A 10,533-nucleotide genomic window follows, 5' to 3' on the forward strand; every position below is an offset into this window, starting at 1 on the left:
TTTTTCAGAAGAAAATTAATATCATTGTTATACAATTCCCCATTTAAAAAAAAAAACAAAAACAAAAAACAAAAAACAGAACAAAACAATCAAACAAACAAACATAGGAATCCATGTAGTAGGGACATTGCAATTTTCACCAACTTTCTTCATCATACTTACTATTTTCCTTTTCCAAAAACGGTAAAAGAAAAATAAATAAGTAATAAAATCAATCAACATTTGCCCATCAATAGAAAAGAAAAGTAAAGTCTTTTTTTTTTTTTTTTTTTGAGGAAGACACGTAACATACTTTTATTCAGATAAGCCTAATAAATCGGCTTGAAATACATCATGAAAATGTGAAGGAATATCCTCCATCCAAACTAACAAATCCGGAATGCCAGCGGCATGTCTAGCCAGATTATGAGCTAAAACATTACAATCCCTCTTAACATGAGAGTAATGTAATTCTTCAAAATGTCTAGATAAATGTTTGGCCTCCTCAATGAGCAATCCCATTGGTGTTAGCAACCTTTCTTCCCCCATTAACCCTTTGATAACAGACAAAGAGTCACCCTCAAGTACTACCCTTTTCACCCCCACGTCCAAAGCAAAAAACAGAGCCCATGCCGCTGTCGTTGCCTCAACATCCTCACTGCCTAGCTTCTGGTGTACCGGTTTTGAGCATGAGGCAATAATAGAGCCCTTGTGATCTCTTATAACTACTTCAATGCCAGACTTCTTTTCATGTTTGAAGACGGCGCCATCGAAATTTATTTTGAAAAGCTCCGATGGTGGTGGCCTCCAAAGAGTTCTGGTATTGCGGTTCTGCTGCACTAGAGTAGTCACAGGAAGTTGCCGAGCATGATATTCAGCTAGCCAAGACTTTGAAATCTGAGGAATTTGGTGAAGTGAGTCCGCCGGTTGGTTGAGACGAACCCGATTCCGCTGGTTCCAGATTGTCTAAGCCGTTACAGCAAAGACCTCTGTTTGATGGTTGTTTGCAATTAACCACGACAACAGCTCCTTGAAGGTCACGAACTGAACATCACACCTGAACGTCCAAAGCTCCAAGTCCGACCACACCGTATCTAGTTCTGGGCAGGACCACATAGCATGCAATGAATCTTCATCATGGTCGTGACATCTGACACAGACGGAGTCCGTTGTAATAGTTCGACGGAATAGTGCCTTCTTTGTCGGCATAGCTTCACGGCATGCACGCCAAAGCAGTGTTTTCACCTTGGGGGGAACTCGGAGTGACCATATTCCGTTCCACAGCTTCTTCTCTTCATTTATGGATACTTGTGGTTCAGCAGGCAGCTCCTCTTCCATTTTTAAGAATTTGTAACCGGTCTTGCAACTATAATGACCATTGCTTGAGTGAGGCCAATATAGGATATCTTCGGAAGCTCCACTACTTAAGGGAATTGTCTTGATTAGCTCTGCCTCCTCTGTACAGAACAGACCGTGTAGCATCTCATCATCCCACCTCCTCCTACTTGGGTCTATAAGAATATCCACTCTAGAGTTTTCAAAATTTGTCAAAGGAGAAGAAAGTACTTGTGGTGGATGTTTTCTTGGCAGCCAATGATCTTGCCAAATTCGGATTTTTTTTCCATCACCGACTCTCCATCTAGCTCCCCTTCGAATGACATCCCTCCCTACAAGTATACTCCTCCAAGCATAAGACCCCATCCTTGACTCCTTGGCCTCCATAATGGTTGAATTTGGAAAAAACCGCGCCTTGAACACTTTGTAGAAAAGGGAGTTATGATTATGCAAGAGCCTCCAAGCTTGCTTTGCTAATAGAGAGTCATTGAATTTTGCTAAGTCTCTAAAGCCCATGCCACCCACTCCTTTGGCTTTAGTCAACTCATCCCACTTGACCCAATGTATCTTCCTTCGATCTCCTCGTTGTCCCCACCAAAAATTTTTAATCATGGTCTCAATTTCATTGCATAGACCGATTGGAATTTTGAAACATTCCATGGTGTATGTGGGGATGGCTTGGATAACGAATTTTATCAATACCTCCCTACCGGCCTGTGAAAGTAACTTCCCTTCCCATCCTTGAAGTTTTCTCCACACACGCTCCTTAATGTAATTGAAACTTGCTTTTTTCCTTTTCCCACAAAGGATGGTAGACCCAAGTACTTCTCATATTGCATAATTTCTGGTACACCCCACGCCTCTTTAATTTGCTCCTTTAAAACTTCATTGGTTGATTTGCTGAAAAACAATGTTGTCTTGCTTCTATTTATTTTTTGGCCAGAAGCAACTTCATAGGCATTTAAAATCTCCAAAACTTTGCCACACTCCTCCATTGTTGCCCTGCAAAAAAGAAGACTATCATCTGCAAAAAGCAAATGTGTTAGTTTTGGGCCTCTTCTACAGAGAGAAAAACCATGAATATCCCCATTCCCTTCTGCTTTTTTGAGCAACTCGTTCAACCCTTCAGTGCATAGCAAAAAGAGGAAAGGGGAAATAGGGTCACCTTGCCTAATGCCCCTTGTAGGGTGAATCATTCCACGAGGTTCTCCATTCACCAACACCGAGTATGTAACAGTTTTAACACACAACATAATCAGATTTATCCATCCTTCATTGAAACCCATCCTCCTCATCATACCCTCCAAAAAAGGCCATTTCACCCTATCATAGGCCTTACTCATGTCAAGTTTAACTGCCATATACCCATGCAATCCAGAATTATAACGTTGTAAACAATGTAACGTCTCAAAAGCCACCATAATATTATCAGAAATAAGTCTATCTTTGGTAAAGGCAGATTGGTGTTCTGTGATAATTGAAGGTAAGACTTTTTTTAAATGGTTGGCTAAAACTTTAGAAAAAATTTTATACAACACGTTACACAAACTAATAGGGCGAAATTGGTGGGCATATTCAGGGAAGTCAATCAATGTATTGAGTGATATCCTACGATAAGACAACATTGAAATCAAGCTTAAAGTTACAAAACTCGGTTAAACTTTATAGTAATAAAAAACCTTATGAATCCTAATATCAAGGACATTACAATTTCCATCAATTTTTTGTTGTCAATGGAATGATTATTTAAGATTGAAGATAAATTAGTTCGAAGTTTTATAGAATGTTTAAACTTGGCTTAAAGAAAGCTATAATTTTTATTTTTAATAATTGATCAAATTTTGTATACTTCGATTGAAGACCCCAAAATCATGGGATGAAACTCAAATTTTTTTCATATAATTTAGGAGCCAAACTCATATTTAGGACCCAACAAAAGTATGGATATTTGGAAATGGATGCATTAATGTATTTTCTACTATTTGTCATGGTAAGTCTCAAGAAAGTAACTTATGGTAAGTGATTGTTATTGAGTTGATGAGATGCAAGTCACACTAAGAACACACATGGTCATGACTCTTAGAAGTTAGAACTATTCATATTTTAATAATAAAAAAAAAAGTAACACATTATTTTTTAAATAAACACAATAAGATATTTTAAATATGCGTCATAACATTTTTGCAAAAAACAACATTTGATACGTACTTGTTATTGAATGGACAAGATGAGAGTTATATTAAGAAGACATGTGTAAATAACGTTTGGCCAACTAATAAAATCTTGAAACTATCACACCATTAATGCTATTAGATCGACATTTATTACATCAATTTTTTTAATGATATAAAATAATACAATTTTGTTTTGAAGGTGGCAAGTGAATCAAATTAGAGATTAAATTTATTCTGAAAATTTATATTTCATCCTCATAAGCTTGGCCTATGTAAATTTGCACATGTTTATTCTACCCAATATAGCTGAATTCAATTGGAAACCTTTCAAACTAAGTCTCCGAAATATATATATATATATATATATATATATATATATAAAAGAATATAAATAATTTGGAAAACATAGCATGAGATCAAGCTTAGAGTTATAAAACCCATTTAAACTTTATAGCAATAAAAGAACACTAGGAATCCTAGTAATAAAGGCATTGCATTTTCCATCAATTTTCTTCATCAAGTGAAAAGATGATTTTAAATTGATGTTAAATTTAGTTTGAAGTTTTAGAGAATGTTTTAAAAACTTGGCTCAAATGTATGATTGCTGTAGACGCAGCTTCTTTCAGTGTAATTGGTTATAGTGAAAACGCACGCGACATGCTTGCTCTTTTGCCTCAGTCAGTTCCCAGTTTAGAAAAGCCTGAGATTTTGACAATTGGGACTGATGTGAGGACGCTCTTCACGAACTCCAACTCTGTTTTGCTTGAGAAGGCGTTTAGAGCTAAGGAAATCACGTTGTGGAACCCAGTTAGGATTGATTCCAAGAATTGTGGGAAGCCCTTTTACGCGATTTTCATAGGATAGATGTTGGGATTGTAATTGATTTGGAACTTGCAAGGACTGAGGACCCAGCTCTGTTGATTGCCGGGGCGGTTTAACCACAGAAGCTGGCTGCCCGGGCGATCTCTTCATTGCAGTCATTACCTGGTGGGGATATTAAGTTATTGTGTGATACTATGGTGGAGAGAGTGAGGGAGCTTACTGGGTATGATAGGGCTATGGTGTATAAGTTTCATGAGGACGAGCATGGTGAGGTTGTGGCAGAGAGTAAGAGGCCGAATTTGGAGCCATATATTGGGTTGCATTATCCGGCCGCGGATATACCTCAGGCCTCGAGGTTTTTATTTAAGCAGAGCAGGGTTAGGATGATTGGGGATTGTCATGCCATGCCGGTTAGGGTGATTCAGCATGATAGGATTGAGCAGCCTTTGTGCTTGGTTGGTTCAACGCTTCTTGCTCCTCATGGCTGTGATGCTCAGTATATGGCTAATATGGGCTCGACTGCCTCATTGGCAATGTCGGTTATTATCAAAGGAAATGATGAGGAAGGAGTTTGTGGGCGGAGTTCAATGAGGTTATGGGGTTTGGTGGTTTGTCATCACACTTCTGCTAGGTGCATTCCATTCCCTCTTCACAATGCTTGTGAGTTCTTAATGCAGGCTTTTGGACTCCGATTGAATATGGAGTTGCAATTGTCATCACAGATGTTGGAGAAACGTGTTTTAATGATGAAGACCCTGTTGTGTGGTATGCTTCTTCGTGACTCACCTACGGGGATCGTTACTAAAATGGCTGGTATTATGGACCTTGTGAATTGTGATGGGGCAGCCCTCTACCATCAAGGGAAGTACTACCCTCTGGGTGTGACCCCAACTGAGGCCCAGATAAAGGACATAGTAGAGTGGTTGTTGGCTTTCCACGGAGATTCCACATGTTTCGGCACAGACAGTTTGGGTGTTGCTGGGTACGATGGAGCAGCCTCACTTGGAGATGCAGTTTGTGGAATGGCTGTTGCTTATATCACAAAAAGGGATTTCCTGTTCTGGTTCCGGTCCCACACTGCAAAAGAGATCAAATGGGGTGGCGCAAAGCATCACCCTGAGGATAAGGATGATGGGCAGAGGATGCAGCCACGCTCTTCTTTCAAGGCATTTATGGAAGTGGTAAAAAGCCGCAGCTTGCCATGGGAGAAAGCAGAAATCGGTGCAATCCATTCTCTGCAGCTTCTTCTGCGAGACTCATTTAGAGATGCTGAGCCAAGCAATCCTAAGGCTGTTGTACATGCCCAGCTTGGGGACATGGAGTTGCAAGGTATGGATGAACTCAGTTCGGTTGCAAGAGAAATGGTCAGGTTGATAGAGACTGCAACTGCTCCTATATTTGCTGTAGATGTTGATGGCTGTATAAATGGGTGGAATGCAAAGGTTGCAGAGTTGACAGGGCTCTCAGTTGAAGAAGCTATGGGGAAGTCTTTGGTTCGTGATCTTATTTATAAAGAATACGAAGAAACAGTAGACAAGCTTCTTTCTCGAGCTTTAAGAGGTAGTCGATTAATACATACTGTCTTTGTTCCTGCCAATATTAAAAGTTTAATAAGGGGGTTGTATTGGCATCCTATAGAAATGTTTTGGTCCAGTTCATTCTGTATTGCATCAAAAGGCACAAAGAAATCCATTGATCTTAAAATAATTAAAAAAAATGAGTTCTTTGCTGACAATAAAAGCTGCAAGTATGTTGCATTAATTTTGATTTTTTTTTTTTTAAATCTGAAGTGCATGGTGCGGATTAGATTTAAAGCAAGAAGTTGCTCACTTTCTCTACGTATGATGTGATGACTTCGTTTGAATGGGATGTCCTAAATCTCATCAGTTGACCAGTATATGTGTTAGCTTGCGTCTTTAATTATTCTTCCCATTTGAGAGAGTAAATTTGTAATTTGCCAAAAGTTTAGCTGTTGCTTGTGCTACGTCAATATATTTGCATTATATCTGCAAGATATTAGGACATTTGAAACCATCCTTTACTATAAGTAGGTTTTACTAAGAAGTTGAAGTTTCCACTATGTTCTCCCTAAAAAACCTAATGGATGCCCTATCATGTGGATGCTGATCATGTTGCTAGCATCCTGACATGGAGAGTGGCATGATGTCCAATATACATAAGAAATGCCAACACAGTGACGAAACTAAAATAGACCTGAACATGATGTTGGTGTTAAAAAATGGATTCTTGTGCCAAGAAGAGAAAGAGAAAACCATTAATCTCCATGTTTTAGGGGTTGGAATGTTAGAATCTTATTCTTACTATTGGTTTACAATATATTGATTAGTATCCGAGTTTAGAAGCAACCTTCTATCCGTTGATGGTTTAAAGTTTTTAGTATGCCTCTTACCTATAACATGCTGAGGCTTTTCCTTAGTTGTCCTTATCCGTGCCAAAGAGGCTTGTGACTTGGGTTCTGTAGATATATGACATATCCTTACAGTATTCTTGAGGTCTGGAAGGTTGACTACACTTTGAGCTGTCATGGGAGGTTCTCTAACATAATCTTGAGGTCCTATGAAACTTAGATGCCCTCTTAGACTTGCTTGCATCATCAATTTTTTAAATTTATGTTAATCCATCAACACCTTGTTGATATGCTCGCCAACACTAAAATCCTGCAAAATACTGATAAATGTTTGGGTTTTTATTTTTATTTTTATTTTTATTATTTTATTTTTAATAATTAAAAAAGTTAGGGTTAGACTAACTAGTCAGAGTTGCATCCCTAATATATGATAATTTATTTTTTTGGGGTAGAATTTATTATGTAAATCTCTTAGAGCAGCAATTTTACAAGCATGCACTTTAAGCAAGTTAGTTGCTTGATATTTGGTGAATAAACTTGTGGTACCATACTTATGATTCCCATGTGCATTATGTTGGCATGGTGTTACTGATATGTGCTTTTGAATTAATTTCAATTATGGATTCCTTGTTAGCCAACTTCTTTTGTAAAAAAAGATTATATGGAAGTAATTTTTGATCACTTGCAAGTTGCAACTTATTTTAGGTATATATGTGTGTGTGTGGAGATGGATCTCATTATTAATTTCTTTGATATTGATTCAACTAATATTGATCTTATTTATGAAGGATGGTAAGCCCTGGTGAAGGTCTTCCTCCTGAATCGGTTCAGGACATGTTTCATAGCAGTGGATGGTTGACTGAAGAAGGCCTAGGGTTGAGGATGTGCAGAAAGATTGTAGGGCTCATGAATGGTGAAGTCGAATATATCAGGGAGTCAGAAAGAAGTTACTTCTTAGTTATTCTAGAACTTCCTATGCCTCGGAGAGGCTTAAAGAGTATTGACTAAATTATTAGCATTAAGAAGAGGCCCCAAAATCAAGAAACTATCACAACATTAATACTATCAGCTGGACAGTTATTAGATCAATTTTTTAATTATATAAAATGATACAGTTATGATTTTCGAGGTGACTTATTTTGAAAATTTAGATAATATACTTAAAAACCTGACTTAAATAAAATTGTACCAATCTATTCTACTAAATAGTTGAATTAGATTGGAAAATTTTCAAATTAAGTCCCCAAAAATAATCTCAAAACAAAGAATATAAATAATTTGGATAATGACATTTATAAAATAAACAACATCTGGTACATACTTTTTATTGAATCAACGAGACACGAATCATACTAAGAAGACATGTAGAAATAATGCTTGGTAAAATGATAAAATCTTGAAACTATCACACTATTAATACTATTGTGGAGCCAGAGAATTCGTGGCCTAGGTCCACTCTACATTAGGGCCCAAGGCCTAAGCCGAGGAGAGCTATTGCCGAGGACGCATAACGAAAGCCCAAAAAAGGCCCAAGGATATGGCCGAGGACAATCTTATGCTCAACACCTCACAAAACGCCTGAAGAAAATGACAAACTTAGTACAGGGGCAGGACAAGGGATAAAGCTGCTAGCATCGTAGTACAGAATCCTGCATCTGACAGGCCCATACTCCAAACTATGCTATTTAACTTTTCCAACCACCCCCCAACCACTCTAGGTATGGATTGACAGGACAGGTCTGCACCCCAAAAAGTGAAACTTACTCATGGACACTAAAAGGGAAGTGAATACTAGTATAAAAGGGAAATGAGGATAAAGTTCTGAGGGGGGAGAAGGGGAAGAAGATGATGCTCCTCGGATGCTGTCCGAGGACTTAAATCTTACTACCCACACCAGTGGAAGGCTTAGCTAGTTAAGCCAAGTCCTCCAATGTGTAAGCTTCTATAAAAACGACGACCAAACCGCTCACTTGTGACCAAGGTCTTGCCTTTCAAGCCCACTCTCTACAAATCATATTGTAAGGGCCCTTTACTTACGAGCCCAATGTCTTTCATGGGTCGTTTAATACTCGTGTCCCTACAATTGGCGCTGTCTGTGGGAAGGCTTGCGCGTTGGCCCAGGTGGTTGCGGAGTCAAGCCTCTATCAAATAAGGATCTGTGAAAGCTCCTCCGTTTCCTGCAATACGCTGTTATTGTCCCGACATAAATCTCCGCTAGGGGCTACGCCTCACAGTGTCAATGGCACGGGCAGTTTTAGGGGCTTCCAACGTCAAGCTAACACCCACCCCCCCCACCTTGGCCGAGGGGCTAATCTTAAAAAAAAAAAAAAAAAAAAAAAAAAAAAAAAAAAAAACTACAAGTGTTGGACAGAACCAAGGCCTTGTATGGTCCGAGGACTCAAGCCTATGGGGAAACCAACTACTTAAGAGAAAAAATACAAGTTTTGGACAGAACCAAGGCTTTGTATAGTCTTCGGACTCAAGCCTATGGGGAAACCAACTACTTAACAGAAAACATACAAGTTTTGGATAGAACCAAGGCCTTGTATGGTCCTCAGACTCAAGCCTATGGGGAAATCAACTACTTAAGAGAAAAAACACAAGTTTTGGACAAAATTAAGGCCTTGTATGGTCCTCGGACTCAAGCCTATGGGGAAACCAACTACTTAAAAGAAAAAAATACAAGTTTTGGACAGAACCAAGGCCTTGTATGGTCCTCGGACTCAAGCCTATGGGGAAACCAACTACTTAAGAGAAAAAATACAAGTTTTGGACAGAACCAAGGCCTTGTATGGTCCTCGGACTCAAGCTTATGGGGAAACCAACTACTTAAAAGAAAAAAAAATACAAGTTTTGGACAGAACCAAGGCCTTGTATGGTCCTCGGACTCAAGCTTATGGGGAAACCAACTACTTAACAGAAAACATACAAGTTTTGGACAGAACCAAGGCCTTGTATGGTCCTCGGGCTCAAGCCTATAGGAAAACCAACTACTTAAGAGAAAAAACACAAGTTTTGGACAGAACTAAGGCCTTGTATGGTCCTCGGACTCAAGCCTATGGGGAAACCAACTACTTAAGAGAAAAAACACAAGTTTTGGACAGAACCAAGGCCTTGTATGGTCCTCGGACTCAAGCCTATGGGGAAACCAACTACTTAACAGAAAACATACAAGTTTTGGACAGAACCAAGGCTTTGTATGGTCCTCGGACTCAAGCCTATGGGGAAACCAATTACTTAACAGAAAAGACACAAGTTTTGGACAGAACCAAGGCCTTGTATGGTCCTCGGACTCAAACCTATGGGGAAACCAACTACTTAAGTGAAAAAAAACACAAGTTTTGGACAAAACCAAGACCTTGTATGGTCCTCGGACTCAAGCCTATGGGGAAGCCAACTACTTAAGAGAAAAAATACAAGTTTTGGACAGAACCAAGGCCTTGTATGGTACTCGGACTCAAGCCTATGGGGAAACCAACTACTTAACAGAGAAAATACAAGTTTTGGACAGAACCAAGGCCTTGTATGGTACTCGGACTCAAGCCTATGGGGAAACCAACTACTTAAGAGGAAAAAAAAAACACAAGTTTTTGACAAAACCAAGGCCTTGTATAGTCCTCGGACTCAAGCCTATGGGGAAACCAACTACTTAAGAGAAAAAATACAAGTTTTGGACACAACCTGGATGTTATATGGCCCTTAAAATCTACCCCGGAGAGGAGTTACCCATTAATAGTTGGGTTAATCCCTAGACTGAATGGAATCCCCAGTCTACCCTTGGATCCTCAATACCAAGGGAATTGATGCGATTGTGATAGGGTCAGGTGTTATAAAAAACACGGCCAAAGTCCCTCA

General features: G+C 39.1%; 1 pseudogene; it reads left to right on the forward strand.

Annotated features, from left to right (window-relative positions):
- The first annotated feature begins 4,085 nt into the window (after positions 1-4,085).
- LOC115989271 lies at positions 4,086-6,179 on the forward strand (annotated as a pseudogene).
- Positions 6,180-10,533: the final 4,354 nt, after the last annotated feature.

This window comes from Quercus lobata, chromosome 5 (assembly GCF_001633185.2).
Source record: "Quercus lobata isolate SW786 chromosome 5, ValleyOak3.0 Primary Assembly, whole genome shotgun sequence".
Classification (NCBI taxonomy): Eukaryota; Viridiplantae; Streptophyta; class Magnoliopsida; order Fagales; family Fagaceae; genus Quercus; species Quercus lobata.